Below are 16,917 nucleotides of genomic sequence, written 5' to 3'. Positions count from 1 at the left end.
CACACACACACACACACACACACCAACTCAAAAATCTATTTAACATCCATTGTGTTCAAAATGGACAGATGCGTGCCTCTGAAATCTCATATTTAGAAATTCTTTTCAACAGTCAACTGCCCCATAGATGCTTTTGAAGGAAGAGGTATACACCAATGTTGTTTTTTTTTTACCAGAAAGTAATTTTGGGGTCTCACCATCTATTAGTTCTTTAACTTGAGAATCTTAAATATTGGTTCTTTTCTAAATTTTATCATTTTTCACCTCATGCTGTGAGCACTTAGGACCATAACCAGAGTTCTAAAGACGTCTCATGGAAACCAAACATAAGTTAATTAAACTGAATGTTATTTAAAGTCTTAAATGCCCGATTTTAAATGAGCACCAGACTTGGTAATTGCTTCCTGGGATTTCATATTTAAGAAATTATACTCTTAACTGATACAATAAAAAGTGAACCTAAGGATCTAGGGCCAGAAGTTATCTTGCCGATCATGTAATTCAGCATCCCATTTGAAGTTTGAATCTCCAGCCACATTTCTACCTCACTATCCAATCTCTAGTCAGAATTTGCACAGATGCTTTGAACCTGCTGTTTTCTAGGGCCATCCATACCCAAAGACACAGTCTTCATGAGCAAACATCGGAAACAGAACTAAATGAGATTCAATTATGAGGTCATGTGTCTCAAATTTGGATCCTAGCCCTTTAGCCAATTTAGGAACTCAAGTAATTCACTCAAGCACCTCATTTACATGAAAAGAAGGTAGGTATCTGAACCATCATCTCTGACTCAAGGTCTCTGTGGCTCTGTGCACTTGATTTTTCCTGTGTGACTGCTAGGTCAGACAACTGAATCACCTTTGACTTGAATCCATGTTCACTCAAACCCAACAACATGGCTGCTCTGGCAAGCATCACATCTGAAGGCCTTCTAGGCCTGTGTGATCTGGCTGGCATGTAGAAAAGGACACACTCGTTTAATCCCTCTGGCTGGGATACAGACCCTCAGTGCAGATGTTCAAGTCAACAAGAAACCACTGCCTGGAAATCCTTCTAAGCTCCCTAGGAAAGAGCATCAATGCTGTCGGCATGGTTTTTGTGCCGCAAGCAAGTCCCAGAGCTGAAGGGGAAGCAACGGACACCGCCCTTTATTTTTGTAGCCAATGCTTTGGAACGAGTTGCAGGAGGGACATTTAAGACTGTAACTTGGTTCCAGCAAGAAGAAAAAGAGTTGCAGAGTGGATGGGAACAGGAAGGCCACTTCCAGAGCGGCTTCTTGTCTAGGGTTGAATGCAGCTGTCCTCTATCCTTACTGATGAGAAAAGTAGGCGCAAAGTAGAAGACCGTTTGCTTCTGTACCGTCACCCTCCGGAAAGCCGAACCGGAAGGAGTAATGGGTGGGGTTGACAGTACTGAACTCATCTCAACCGTCCTGTAGAAGAGAAACTGCTCTTTAGCCATGTAAGAAAACAGATGGACGACTAGACAAATTGACCCGTCCAAGGACACACAGTTACTAAACAAGGGGGATTTGGACCAAGATCCCCAAGACTCCAAACTCAGTTCAAATTACGTTGACTCTGGAATTTATCTACCTTTGAGGAAAACCTTCGAGGAAAGACACATTTGAATTATTTTCCTTCTTCCGTCTGTATAGAAGCACACAGAACATTTGTAGAGTCACCTGCCATCTCTTTTATCAGCCTGAGAAACAATTCACTCATTCACCACATAGATGGAAAGAAGTCCGTCTCTTTCGTTAATAATATTATGCATTAATATTATATAAAAGATTATATAATCATATTAAATAGTTAATACAATATTAAATACACACCTTCTCATTTGGTGTCTTCTTTAATAAAGTTTATTTAATCCTTTTTAAATATTTTTGCTATTTGTGGGTGCTTGCGTGTCTGTGTGAGAGAGCATGCCCACACGTCCAGAGGCCAGAGGCATCAGATTACCCTGGAGTTAAGAGTTCTCGGTGGTTGCGAGCCGCCTGACGTGACTGCTGAAAGCCACACTAGAATCCTGTCCCAGAATAGAACGTTCTCTTAACCACCAAGTCTTCTTCTGACCCCTATTTAACCGTCTCAATATGAAAATTTTTAAAATAAGTAATAAACACAAGGGGGCTTATTGTCCTTTTTATTGTGTAATACTATAGCAATTTGTTCTCCCCATAGTGGTCCCCTTTTCTCCATATGATATGATAACATTAGATACAAGAAAATACAAAGTTAACATTCAAAAGTAAAAGCTGATTATTGCCATAGCCGGGCTGCGTCTTTCCTTCCTAAATCCATGCATTAAAATTCGTAAGACCAATGTGTTGGTATCAGAAGTTGGGGCCTTCGGGAGTTGGCTTGGCCCAATGAATGGGACTGAAGACATCATCAAGTCCTAAGGGGACATTTTTGCCCCTTCTGTCATAGAATGGACAGCAATAAAGCATCGTACTCGGAGAACACTGATTCATCTAGTGTCTTGACCTTGAACTTGAAAATATGCAGGAGTGTGAACAATGAAATTCTATTGTCTGTACATTACCCAGTCCAGTAATTTTATTATAGCAACCTAAACATGCTAGGACAAACACACACACACACACACACACACACACACACACACACACACACGAGGAGAGAGAAGGCAGAAAGATCAAGTGGCTTAAGAACACATTGCTGCCATGCCGTGGCCCACTTGTAGTCTTAACTACTACCCAGAAAAAGCTTGATAAAGTCCCTGCTGCTCACAGACTGGGAAGCCAATGCAGCAAGCGCTAATTACTGTACTCTGAGTTTGTTGAGCATAATTAAGTAGACTATACTTACACTCAGGTATATGTCACATCTGGACATGTTACCAAGGCAACAAAACACCATCTGATACTCCAAGAGAAAGCACATGTTCTAGAATTCTTTCTGCAGACTAACATTTTAACTAAGTCCAAATTTTTAACCTTTGATGAGCACAGGAAAAAACGTTATCATTCAGAATCAGTGAGAAACACACCGAACCCGGAGACTACTTTGATTTAATTTTACTCACTTGAATGCTAAATACATTTTAATTCAGCCAAAAGGTCATGACCAAAAAGTCTGTCTGTGGTGCAAATATATGCTGTGTTTGTCTAACAAACTTCCCGGAGAGATAAATTCTTCCTACCAGAGAGAACTTTGGATGAAGACATGGCTTAGTTAGTAGAGAGCTTACCTAGCATGTAGGTTAAGGAAGCCACAGGAGGAAGAGGGCAGCCTGTGGCCCCAGTGCTTGGAGTTGGAGATGAGAGATGATCAAGAGGATTATCGTTGGCTACACTGTGAGTTCAAAACCAACAGAGGCTGTACAAGATGACATCTCAGAGTGTGTATTTGTGGGTAGAGTGGACTTGGCTTTCCTTAACATGGGGTAGATGTGTCGTTTGTGGAGAAAACAGACTAAACTCAAAGGTATGATACGCTCCAGTTGTCTCCTCCTCCCTTTGCCATCCCTATGCCCTTTAGGACAGAATGACAAAAGCAGCCTCTTAGGAAATCCCCACACAATGCCAAGTGTTTTATACATGTTAAAACATTTCATCAGTCTTTGGAATAGGTATTAGACGATAACCATGGTAAGTAAAACAGTGGTTTGAGTGTGTGTAAATATTATTGTTAATATCATGTTCCAGAAATAAACTATCTGAATAATCCAAGCAAAAAGCACCCTTGCCCAAAGATTAAACCCAAATACACAAATACTAACAGGAAATCATGACGGTCGGCTAACGGTGCCTATAAAATGTAATGAAATTAAATAATCCTGGCGTGATCCTGACCACGCAGCAGCATATAAACTTGTGTGTGCTTGGTTTCTCGATGAGAGAAGAGCATGACTAGGAACTAGTATAACCCAAGGCATCATGACGCTATAATTACAAAGATAGAAATAAACACTCTACTCTGTTGAAAGAATTAGATAGCTTAATAAGACTCTTAGATAAGACTTCATGAAGATCAAAAGGGGTAAAAATAACAGTGTAAAGGGAAACTTATTGAAACTTTAGGTTGAAGTATTCCTGTTTGGAAAAATATACCTTTTCTTACAGATTCTGGTCAAACCTTTGAAATTAGTACACTGTAACATAACCAAGGCCTTCGTACAGTCTCATCTAGACCACAAATTAGAAAGAACCACCAGATAGCCTATTCCTCAATAATTCCCACTTCTGATGTACCTTTTGGATTAACCAAAGCTATTATTGTCTGGTTTTCTAGGCAAGCAGGAGGCCCTCCATCTAGCCAAATCTGATAAGAGGGAGGCCATGGGTGATGTCATCATTGAATGTGACACTCACTCCCACACTGTGCTTACATAGTGATGGTCCAAAAATCACTCCAGCCTCTGACTCGTGAGAGGCATGTATAGTACATTGAGCTCTTTGCTTTGAGTTTTTCTTTTCCCAGACAACCTTTCTGCAAAATACCACAAAAGCCTGTGATTCAAGCTTTACAGTAGCATATGCTTTAGGAGTTTAATTTGGTTTTGAGCAGGATTAAATATGCCAAAAATCAAACCACAAGATACTCATAATGAGGGACAGAACACAATAGTCACCTTAAGTGAAGAGTAATTATATAACAAGAATTCGCAAATTGCTTAATGGCATTTTCTTGTGGAGACAGGCACAGCTGCCACGCTGAGAAAGTGCCAAATTTTATTCTTTTCTCCCTGTTTCCAAGAAGCGAAATCCCCTCAGCCTGGTGCAAGCTTCCTGGGTTTTCTCCGGGGCATTCACATGAATTAACAGGTTATCTCTGGGGCAACTTGGTCTTCTTCTCCACGTATGTCTTAGCCTTTGTACACTGAGTGTGTAAGGTGTGTGCGTGTGTGCTAGGATGCCATCCGGATGTCTGTTTTGTTATAACTAAAATTCGTGTTCCTTAAGGTCATGTGTGTGTATATAAAGTAATACAAAATTTTGTAGAAAAGAAATGTAGAGAAACTATTTCTGACTCCGACATATTTTCAGTTGATCTACCGAGCTTATAAAACACTCAAAATATATCAGAATCTTGCATAAAGCAAAAGGTTTAATATATCAGGGAGTCAGGGAGGAGCGGTTAGCAAGTAACATAGACAGAGCTTAGTATATGAAGAAATATATATTTTACACACACACACACACACACACACACACAATCTAGTGTCAGTATTGCTACAGAGAGGCTCGAATGGGTAAGTTTCAATGAAGCTGTGTAGGAATGATGGTTTCATGGATCTAATACACTCCTGAAGCTAAAGCAAGCACTCTACTTCTCCAGTGCACCCTACCCACAAAACCATAATGAATTCACTCATACAACACGCTGTGCTTATAACTGCGTATAACAGCCATCTTGAGGTTTGCTTTGCAGAGCACAAAGATAGGCAGTTAGCCCCTACCTAACAACTCTATACACTAGGCACTCCACGAAAAGGACCTTTCATCTCCTACATTATTATGGTGTTTAATTTTAAGTTGGTGACCTTGAGAATTACAGAAATCTGTTTTAACATTCTGTACCCTAAGCCCTGTGCCTTAGAACAGATTGTCTCACAGAGGTAAATACGTATTTGCATATGAATTACATAAATGATACTTCAACTACTAGGCACAAGAACAGCAGATTCGTTTTAGGTTCCCGTTATTTTAGTAAGAAAGGAGGCCTACCCTTCCCCTTCCCCTTAAATTCAGACACACCTGTATCTTTCCCTCCTCACTCTACCGCCCAAGTCTTTTCAGACCACTATACTAAAGCACCAGGTTAAGAACAATCTAAATATACAAATTAATCTTCTCAACAATTAAGAGAAAGTCAACGTTGAATGTGAACTAAAAAATGAAAGCAATATAAAAGTAACTTCTCTTATCTGCTCCTGAAATGTGAACAAGACTGAGTGGTTTTAACTGGAAAGCCCCCTAGCTTCTCTATGGCAACAGCCTGAGTGTTGGAAGCGACCCAAATCTGAATAACTAGCTTGTAATGATCTGTGTCTCTTGTCTCCTCAGTCTCTCACTCTACCTCCCCAAATGACCTGGATTGGCCTTTTAAGGATAGTCCAACTTCACATCACTTGCTCTGCTCAGAAATCACAAAGGCTTTCTCAGCACCTCTCATCGGCATGCAGGTTGTCTACACCTTTACCAGAAACGTCGTTCTCTCAACCTTGGCCAGCATTCTCCACTCTACAAAATCTTACCGACCTTCTCACAAGCCCCACTGTCCTCTCTGGTCTCCATGCTTTCCCAGTGTGGGGCACACACACTCTTCCCTTCGACTGTCATCTCTCTTTAACTGCCTCAAGGTCCTAATCATAAGGATCCAAGACATATTTGCAGAGACACTGGAATGCTAGTCTATGCTGATAATTCTAGTTCTCAGAAGGCTGAGGCAAGGCTATTGATCACAAAATGAGGACCAGCCTGGGCAATGCAGTGAAACCGTTTCAAAAAAGCAAAAACCAAGAACAAGAACAAAAGGGAGTCAGAGAGAAGAGTTAGGCTTTTCCCAGAGGACTCAGGTTCAATTCCCAGCATCCCCATGGCAGCTCACAATCATTCCTCCATAGCTTCTGTTCTAAGAGATCTGACACCCTCTTCTAGTCTCTGCAGGCAACAGGCATGCATGCAGTACATAGACACACAATGGAGACAAAACACCAATGCATATAAAATAGAAATAAGTAAATAAATCTATTGTTAAAATAAAGAACAAAATAAATCAGGCTTTGAGCACTTTGAGAAGAAAGATAGCCTTATCTGCTCTTAGATCCTCAATAAGGAGAAAATCTGTACAGGATAGAACTTACATAAGATTTATCGGATAAGGAATTGTGGGGTTGATGATGGGGTTATTGGGTAAGTGGATAGATAACAAGGGAATGGATAAATGGGTGGATAAGTGAGGAATTAAATATTTGGATGCAGGCATGCATGGCGACATTGCACAAGATCCAAGTGACAGGGGCTACATTTCACACTTGACCTTGGACCAAATTCTGAAAATAGAACATCAATTTTAGGTGTATAACTCTGAGTTAATCCATCTTTGTTCACAATAATATTTGAAGTTAACTTTGTTCCTCTGTCTTATAACCAAGAGCTATTTATCAACTTACTCAAAGTTGTATTTTAATTAGTGCCAACCCAGATCGAATTCTTAAGAACTATATATCCAAATCCTCCTATTGACCAACTGAGAAAAAAAAAGGTTTTCTCAATAGTTATTTTTAATAGAGTAATCTTTATATCTGTGGAATATACAGGTTTTGGAACCATCTGTCGTCCCTAAGCATGATTCTCTCAATGTCCAAAGCCAGACCATGAAAACCAGACCCCAGCAAGCTCGTGTTGTTTGCCTTTAGACGCATACAGCCTTCTCCTGTCCACCACTAAACACTATGACAAACGGCAATCAGCAGATCTCAGGATGCTACTTTGCATCAGAAATGGGATGGTGCACACCAGTGCATTTTCTGCAATAAGCGCTGGTGTATGTAAATCAGCTAAGGGCAGGCTAGAAGCGATGCTTTGAAAGTGGCTGGAGTGACATGCAAGGTGGACAGGGGAAGTCACTCCATCTGGTCACGCCTAGATGGAGAGTTGCAGACAATCACTGCTGAGAGAGGAGGACCAGTCTTTTCCAGGGAGGAAGCCACTGACAGGTTATCCAATCCTAAGTAGTAACCCCTAAACATATATACATATGAGCAATACTAAATGGGCTCACAGATTGTATTTATGCATGAATAAGGTGTGTGTGTGTGTGTGTGTGACAATAATTAAAGAAGAGGTCATGAATTTGAGAGGAAGTTGGGGGAACACACAGAGGAGTTAAGGGAATGATAGAGGTGGTATGAGATAGTAGCCATGTACGAAATTCTCAAAATAATTTAAATTTTTAATTTAAAAAATATAAAACCGTTAAAAGCTCATGTTAGTACATTTGGCTATCATTTTGTGCCGCCATATTGCATACCTTGTTTATATCTATCGTAAAATGTCTGCGGTTCTTTCCCTGTGTGCTTCTGTCAGTCTGCGCCCATCATGGAAACAGGATTAAGAGGGTGAATTGCAATCAGTAAGAAAAGATAAACAGCCCTATGTGGCTTCCTAAAATAAAAATCACTGTCCAAACTCGGATGAAAGACGTAAATTTCTCTGGATGGGAATATGAAGCTAGGCAGGGAGCTACGTATACAACAGGGAGGACATGGTCCTTTCAGAGACCGTAGGCAAGCTGAAGATGTGGCAGCACGTGGAGGAGAGAGACCGTCATGGCGTCATGGTAGATAACAGCTGGAGAGGAAACAGGATTTAGGCATGCCCAACTCTTGGCTGGAGACCCAACAGGAACCATAAACTTACTTCAAACGTGAGCTTTTAAGCAGGCCCAGTTCTCAAGCATGAAGTTTGCGGATGACAACACGGTGTCGCTGTGTCATGCTTGTGTGGCAATGGGACTGAGAAGAAGTTAGGAGTTCACTTGGAAGTCATTGGGTAATCATTAAAGTAAGAAAGAAAGAAAGAAAGAAAGAAAGAAAGAAAGAAAGAAAGAAAGAAAGAAAGAAAGAAAGAAGGGAGGGAGGGAGGGAGGGAGGGAGGGAGGGAGGGAGGGAGGGAGGGAGGGAGGAAGGTGGGGAGTTTTCATTCAAAAACACAACTTAGAAGAATCATGTCCATGTTGGCCTTACTGCAGAAGATGTATGGGATGACTAAACTAAAAGCAGACAAGACATAGGACACATGAGTGGTGGCTTGGAGAAAGCTTGGCAAAGACAAGCCTTTAGCCTTCCAAGGCTGTTTGATAATCCCGATAATCACTATGGGCCATTGGTATTGATAATGGTAACGTCCTCAGTGACCTCAACCCTTTAGATGCTCCTTACCCAGAACCCCCCAGACTACACTTCCAGACTCCTCCAATCTGCTCAGAATAAACACCAGTCTCTTGGACCTACGTTTGTCCATTGTTTTTTTTTTAACTTGACTATTCTAGCCTGACCTTTGACCTTCTTAGAAACCATAAGCCAAAGATCACCCTCTAGTCATTTCCAGTCCAGGTTCCCCTCTGATAGATAGCTTGTCATATCTCGGCCAACGGTGCTCAAATCGTTACCGTTAACTTATCATTGTGTATCTCATGTAAGAACTTTATGCAAAGAGTCTCTGCCCATAAAATTTCTATAAGAAAAAGCTTACTATAAAATCCTCCATAATTATGAATTGCATAAAATTATGTTAAAAATATTTATATACATTGGGTTCGTTTTTCTCATCACTGTGACCAAATATTTGATAAGAAATAAGGTACAGGAGGACTTATTTTGGTCCACAGGTTTGAAAGAACGCCACTCCATCATCGGTGAGAAAGCAAGAGGCAAGAGTCAGCCCCGGACAGCAGCAGGTGAGGAGACTGGTGAAGGAAGATGCGTGAAGGTGTAAGGAACCAGGAAGCACGGGGAGTTAACAGGCTGGAAGCAGGGGCAGCTGGAGTCCCTCAGACTTACAAAGCAGCAGCCTTTCCCTCCACCCAGCCTCGTCTCCCCGACTTCTGCCATCACTCAGAACAGCACCACCTACTGGGGACCCAGGGATGTTCAGTCATATGAGCATAAGGGGGCGTCTCAGTCAAACATATATATCATATAACATTACATATAATACATATGAAATATAAAACATTTTACTACATAGTTTAATTTAATATTGTGATATACAATATATTGTATAAAATTTGTTTTGTAATTTATTTATTTATTTTATATATAAGTACACTGTAGCTGTCTTCAGACACACCAGAAAAGGGCATCAGATCTTATTACAGATGGTTGTGAGCCACCATGTGGTTGCTGGGATTTGAACTCAGGACCTCTGGAAGAGCAGTCAGTGCTCTTAACCACTGAGCCATTTCTCCAGCCTAAAATTTGTTTTTTTTTTTCAAACCCCAAGAAATGTTAGGCAGCTGCACTGTCCTTCTTGTGCGCATGCACAGTCCTTCCTGCCACGATCAATTATTTATCAACATATATTTGAAGATATTTTTTACGGATTTCTAACTAACATCTTAAGCAACTTGGTTCTATGCTGGTAGTGAAGACTGGTATGGCCCCTTAGCTCAGCTTTAGCACAGACAAAAGCAGGCACCATGTTGGAGGTCTCCTTCCTCAGAGGCTTGAAGATGGCATGAACTGCCACTTCCGGTCATTGAAGCCAGTATCTTTGTTAAGTTGCTCACAGATGATAACTTCCAGTTGGGGCCTCTTGCACTCGGATCTTTGCTGCTCTCAGTGTCGCTTCAGCCTCCCGTGCCTGCTGTAGGGTCATAGCAGGGAGAGGAGCCCACCGGGCTAGGGAGAACCAGAGGCCTCGGAAGAGATCATAAAAGTGAATTAAGGGGGCTTTCAAACGGCAAACAGGACTAAGTGTAAACTTAAAAACACTCCAGGAAACAAGGCTGATTGAACGAATATGATAAAAACCAACCAGAGGCAGCAGCGAGAGAACTAAGAAAATTTTGGAAAACTGGAGGAAAGCCCGCAGCCTCGCTTCTGTGTGGTTCCAAAGCTCGATGCACAGGAAGTACACAAGCGCTTCCGCAAGAGACCGATCAATTATCTAAGACGGTCAGACAACAGCCTTCCAGGAGGAATGGCTAATCATGATATATTTCAGTCCTGTTCTCCTGTCCTGCATTTCTGGTACACATTTACTTTCAAAAAAAAAGGGGGGGAGAGGGTAGGGGGTTATTAGTTAGAAATGATGTTTGTATCTAAAATATATTCATTGAAACCAGAAGGGTACATTTATGTATAATGAGGTTTTTGAACTTGATTAGATTTGGTACTGAATTATTAAATAACTTCTTAAATAACGGGAGGAGGAAGAGGTGTTCCATGGAGGGCAACAGTGGAGTGTACAGAGCCTGGCTGGAGGCTCTGTTTTCGAAAAACCCCTTGTTCTAGTCAAATCTGTTTAAGTTCATTGAAATAAAGTTGAGTCCTGTAAAGGTCATGACTCATAAAACATACACACACACACACACACACCACACACACACACACACGGTTTGCAGTCCCTTGTAGAAGGCTTCTGAAGTGGAAGAGAACAGGTCAACCATTCTGCCTGAGCCACATGTTAATATAAGAGCCGACTATTGCTCCACAAACAGGATCTCCAACTTCACTCCTGTTTACAAGGTGACGACTCAGGGCTGTGAGTTAGGGAAAAAAAAAAATCGAAATGATGGACGAGAGCCACCAAGGAAAAGCGTGGGCAGGATTTGGGGCTTTTTACTGGATGAGGTCCGTTTCATTAGTGGGTCTGCGTCCCCCGCTGGGCTCTTCTTTCCAAGTCTTTTGTTTGGGATTTTTCCTTTTAAAATGATATCTCCACGGCAGACGTCCGTAAGAAAACACTTTGCACATGTCTGAGAAACCTGTAGAGTGCTCCTGGAAAGCACAGAAATCTTTTTCAAAGAAAAATAAATAAATAAGAGAGAATAAAATGGGAATTTTTTTCTTTTTTTAGGCTTCCCTAGCAGGTGGGTTCCTGGGGACTGAAAACCTACTCCAAAAAGAAATAAGCCTGTAACTGTGTCAAGAGAAAAGGCACACAGGTCCGATAATCCTGGCAAAACTAAATTGCAGACCTGGGAACATTAAAAAAAAAAAAAAAGACACAACACCCTTCAAAAGAAAAATAAAACAATACTCCCAAAATAGGCCCGATTATGTGGGTCACTGCATACTGTGTGTTCCCCTGTAGCATTCTATCCTGGTTACTGTTGCCAGGGGACACCTGATGCTCTCATTATATATGTTTGTCTTTCACATCTACATTCGAGCCAGTTTTTCCCCCCTTCGATGTTCCCAGAACTGTAACAGAAATAAAAAAAAATAATAATAAGGAACGGACCCCATTATTACACAAATACCTACAAAGCAGAGGGAGTGACCCCTGGGGCTCCCCATGTTGTCCCTGGAAGCATTGATGCCCTCGTCCCCAGGGCCTCTAGCCTTTTGTCGAAGGGTCAAAGCCAGAACCTCAGCTGAGTACCCTCTGGGAAGAATTAACAAGTTGACAATTTGGACCCCCCTCCCCAGCCTCTGGCCCGGCCTGCTTGAATGCTATAAATAGAGACATCTGGATAGAGCCCTTTCACTGCGGTAATTGAAAACGAACACGGATCAAGTTCTGGCCTGTTGTATTCATAAATCTTGAGGCTTAATTACATTAAAGGGAAATCTAGGGCCCAGCACTATGGTAACTGCAGGTTCCATTGGCCGCTTGAATCATGAATCTTTAAGATAAGTGGTTTTTTTTTCTTTCCCCAGCCACCCCCCCCTCCACCACCAACTCTTTAGTAGAGTTGAATGGGAAATTTTCAAACCAGCCTTCTAGTATTAAATGTGCCAGGAAACTTCTGGGAACATTCTGGGCCCCTCTGCTTGAACATGAGCGTCTACCGCATGCCCCTGGCAGCGTGTGCTTCCTCCGCAAGATTCCTCTTCCGGGGGCTTAAAACTAGACGTATTTTTATGAGTAGCAACATACCTGACAGATATTTCAAATACGTCTTTCTCCACAGGTGAACACAGAAAGTGTGCCTCTAGCTAGATTCTAAAGAGTTTTGGGGGGAGGGGGCGATAACAGGTTATCTGTGACAACTTAAAATTCTAAATGAAGTCAGAACTCTCAGCATCCCCTTCAATAACAAGTCGAGGATTGCATCCCACAGAGAGATCTGCGGACATGTGTAAATAACCTATGATGGGAATTCTTTGTTGTTCCATGCTTAAAAAAAAAAAACCAATTATTCTATTCTATTTCCAGAAGCTGGATTTCAAAGTAAGTGCCTAGCATGATGGTTTATACAGTTTATCTTTGCCATAGTTTTACATGAGGGGAGTGCCGTCCAGACACCACTTTGACTTGACTGGTGAGGAAGACTCCCAATTCCTTCCTGGAAATTCATTCACACCAGTCACCCTGCCGAAAGGAAGCCCTAGGAGGACATCTCCAATGGGATTGGAGCCTGCACTGTCTGTAGTACCTACCTCCTGTTTCTCCTACATCCGGAGCTGTAGGATGCTGGGCAGGGGGCCTGCTTAATAAGCTACACACTGGATGGGGTCTGTGGGCTTGGAAGGGATAGCTTTAGGTTCCTCCTGTCCTTCTGCTTCTGTGCCTTTATGTGCACGCACATGCGCATGCGCGCACACACACACACACACCTAATGCCTGCCCCCCCACACCTAATGCCTGCCCCCATACACACACATCTAATGCCTGCCCCACACACCTAATGCCTGCCCCCCCACGCCTAATGCCTGCCCCCATACGCACACATCTAATGCCTGCCCCACACACCTAATGCCTGCCCCCCCGCACCTAATGCCTGCCCCCCACACACACACCTAATGCCTGCCCCCCCACACCTAATGCCTGCCCCCCCACACCTAATGCCTGTCCCCCACACACACATCTAATGCCTGCCCCCCACACACACATCTAATGCCTGCCCCCCACACACACATCTAATGCCTGCCCCCCCCACACACACCTAATGCCTGCCCCCATACACACACACCTAATGCCTGCCCCCATACACACACATCTAATGCCTGCCCCACACACCTAATGCCTGCCCCCCCACGCCTAATGCCTGCCCCCATACGCACACATCTAATGCCTGCCCCACACACCTAATACCTGCCCCCCCACACCTAATGCCTGCCCCACACACACACACCTAATGCCTGCCCCCCCACACCTAATGCCTGCCCCCCCACACCTAATGCCTGCCCCCCACACACACATCTAATGCCTGCCCCCCACACACACATCTAATGCCTGCCCCCCCACACACATCTAATGCCTGCCCCCCACACACACACCTAATGCCTGCCCCCATACACACACACCTAATGCCTGCCCCCATACACACACATCTAATGCCTGCCCCCCACACACACATCTAATGCCTGCCCCCATACACACACATCTAATGCCTGCCCCCCACACACACATCTAATGCCTGCCCCCCACACACACACCTAATGCCTGCCCCCTAACACACACACACACACACACACACACCTAATGCCTGCCCCCCCAACACACCTAATGCCTGTCCCCCACACACACACCTAATGCCTGCCCCCATACACACACATCTAATGCCTGCCCCCTAACACACACACACACACACACACACACACAATGCCTGCCCCCCACACACATCTAATGCCTGCCCCCCACACACACACCTAATGCCTGCCCCCCACACACATCTAATGCCTGCCCCCCACACACACATCTAATGCCTGCCCCCCACACACACACATCTAATGCCTGCCCCCCCACACACACCTAATGCCTGCCCCCCCACATCTATTGCCTGCCCCCCACACATATCTAATTCTTGCCTCCCCACACACACATAATGCCTGCCCCACCACCACACACACAAACATCTAATGAGAATTAACCCACATGAAAACGTGCCCAAGGCTGTGCAGAGACAGCCACCGAATTAATATTTAGCCTGAACATCCCTCAGACATGTTGGTAGGGTGTCCACCTAAAGCTACCAACTACTATGCCCACAATAAGGGAACTGTTTCTGCCTTCCACCTCGGGAAACTATGGTCCAGAGGAATCAGAAGACCAATACCACAGGGCAAGGAGTGATGGGGAGACTTTTTTTTTTTTAATCTAGAGCCCATGTTATTTTCACCAACCAAGCCGCATTAGTGTGAAACTCTTTATAAAGAGCCTTTATGGAACATTTAGCTAATGTCTTGGGCAGAATAAAATAGAATGAGACTATGAATTCTGGATTCGAATCCTGTGCCATGCTCTAATCTGTTAAGACGACTGTGACCATTCCTCTTACCTTAAACAGGAAACTGTAATAACAGCATCGACACAGAAAATGCTCAGAGTCCCGAGAAAGGGGTAGTAATACAGACACACGCTACTCAGCCCACCGACTGAAAGGGCCCAGCAGAAATAGCTGAATTCTCTCACACGCGCTCTCAATGACCGTTTTCTCTTATTTCACGTCCTGTTGTTCGAGGGATCTGAACTATGGTTTTATAGCATCTCAAGCAAATGGAGGCTTTATAGAAAACAGATGGAAACAATAACAGCCAATCACTGCCAGCTAGGAGGGCTCAGATAGAACTCAAGTTGTCTGTCAAGCTCACATGGTGTAGTAGTTTTTTATCAACTATATTCCCCGTTAGACACTCCCTGCAACAGTAGGTAGATGCCCTTACTGTGTGTCCCTAGCACCTCACATAATTCTTGTCACCTATTAAATGAAAAAGAAGCGAGGAATTCTCTCTCTCTTCCTGCGTCCCTGGGTAAGCAGCTAGTTAGCGACAAAGTCCGTTGGAGAAATATTATCGCTGTGCGGAAGTATTGATTGTGGCGATGGTTGTCCTGTGACCATTTGTGCAGAAACTGGTGTTAAAGGACCCTAAAGTTGAGGATGAATCATGGGGAGGGGATTTACAATGTGATGCTTGTGTTGCTACCGTCCGAGTGTGTTCAGCAATCTCAAGTCACAGATGTCTGGGCAGATGTTAAGTTTCTCCCGACGTAAAGTAATAAGGACACGACAAGTCACTGAAGATAATCTCTAAGGAATTGGAAGTTTTTAAATATTCGTTTATTAGGGTTGGAGATTGACACCTGCCTCTGCGTGCGTGTGGAGGTCACAGGACAACCCCGGGTCCTGAGACGCGAACTCAAGTGGTCAGACTTGGCAGCAAGAGCCTCTGCCCGCTGAGCTGTTAGTCCAGGCTCCACGGCTAAATGTTACTCTTAATTCGATCAAGCTCTATAGCCAAATCTAACAGAAAATTTGTGATTTTTCTCTCTCTACACCTCAGACATCCAGATTGATATGTATTCAGTCGTAAGTAGATATTAGCCATTTAGTACAGCACGGCCGTGCTACAACCCACAGACCCAGAGAAGCCAGATAACAAGGAGGATGCGTGACTGTTTCTCAGAAGAGGAAACAAAATAAACTCAGAGGTGGATGAAGGGAGGGAACTGGGTGGGAGAGGGGGCCGGGCGGGGGGAGTGGGCGGGAAGATCAGGTTAGGGAGAGCAGGGGAGAGAGACCTTAAACCTTCAAACTGAAACCTGATCAAAAGAAAAATGAAAGAGTGATTTCAAGGTAAGTTAGTTTAAGAAATGTTTCCCGTGCGTAATCAAAACCTCGTCGCCTCCTCCTGACCCTCCTGCATCCCCGATTGTCCTTCATTTCTAAACTCAAGCATTGTAGACTTTACAGAGCTGCGGCATAGAAACGACCCCTGAGAGGCCATGAGCAGGGAGCGAGGGAGCTTCAGACAGACTTAAATGACCAGACTCCATGATGAGAAAGTCCTCTGAAGCTATGACGTGGAAAGAGGCCCGGAAAACATGTGGAACAAACCCCATCCTTCAATAGGCCTAACAACCACCTCCTGTCTTGTCCCCTGCGCTGTTCAAGTGGGCGGTTGGGAAACCAGGAGAAGGGCTATCAAGGGACAGAGATGTCTGAAGAGAAAGGCAGCAACCTGAGTCTGTTTTAAATAAAACTCTCTCTTGAAAATAAAAATGTGATTCTGGTCATAAAAAAAAAAAAAAAACAAAAAAAAACAAAAAACTACCCTCACTAAAATTTCCACAAGATGTCCATCTCCATCCTGCTTTGGCGCTAGTCCTTCATTGAGCGTTCATTAGGAACCTCTGTAATATAAATATGATACCTGAGAATTTCTCCAGGTTTTTCCAATTAGATACCGCTAGCCACTAACCATAGGGATTGTGTTCACACGGCCGCCATCTCCATACGAAGGCAGAGAGATGTGACTGATGAGGTT

At 43.4% G+C, this 16,917-nt stretch overlaps 1 protein-coding gene across 17 annotated transcripts in view; it reads right to left on the bottom strand.

The window, feature by feature from the left end:
• Nucleotides 1-16,917, bottom strand: part of C7h12orf42 (similar to human chromosome 12 open reading frame 42) — a 189,532-nt gene that overhangs the window by 100,915 nt on the left and 71,700 nt on the right. The window contains exon 1 of one of the 17 annotated variants that reach the window (XM_087558997.1): nt 12,587-12,657. The exons of 14 other annotated variants lie outside the window; for them this stretch is intronic. The gene's annotated coding sequence lies outside the window, so the exon portion shown is untranslated. Of the gene's footprint in view, nt 1-12,586; nt 12,658-16,917 lie in introns of those variants that run through there. 2 more of the 17 variants (XM_087558999.1, XM_087558998.1) reach the window with 2 other exon arrangements.

This window comes from Rattus norvegicus, chromosome 7, assembly GCF_021556685.1.
Source record: "Rattus norvegicus strain SHRSP/BbbUtx chromosome 7, alternate assembly SHRSP_T2T, whole genome shotgun sequence".
NCBI classification, from domain to species: Eukaryota; Metazoa; Chordata; class Mammalia; order Rodentia; family Muridae; genus Rattus; species Rattus norvegicus.
Note: the sequence above shows the minus strand (reverse complement) of the source record. Positions and strands in the feature narration are given on the sequence as shown.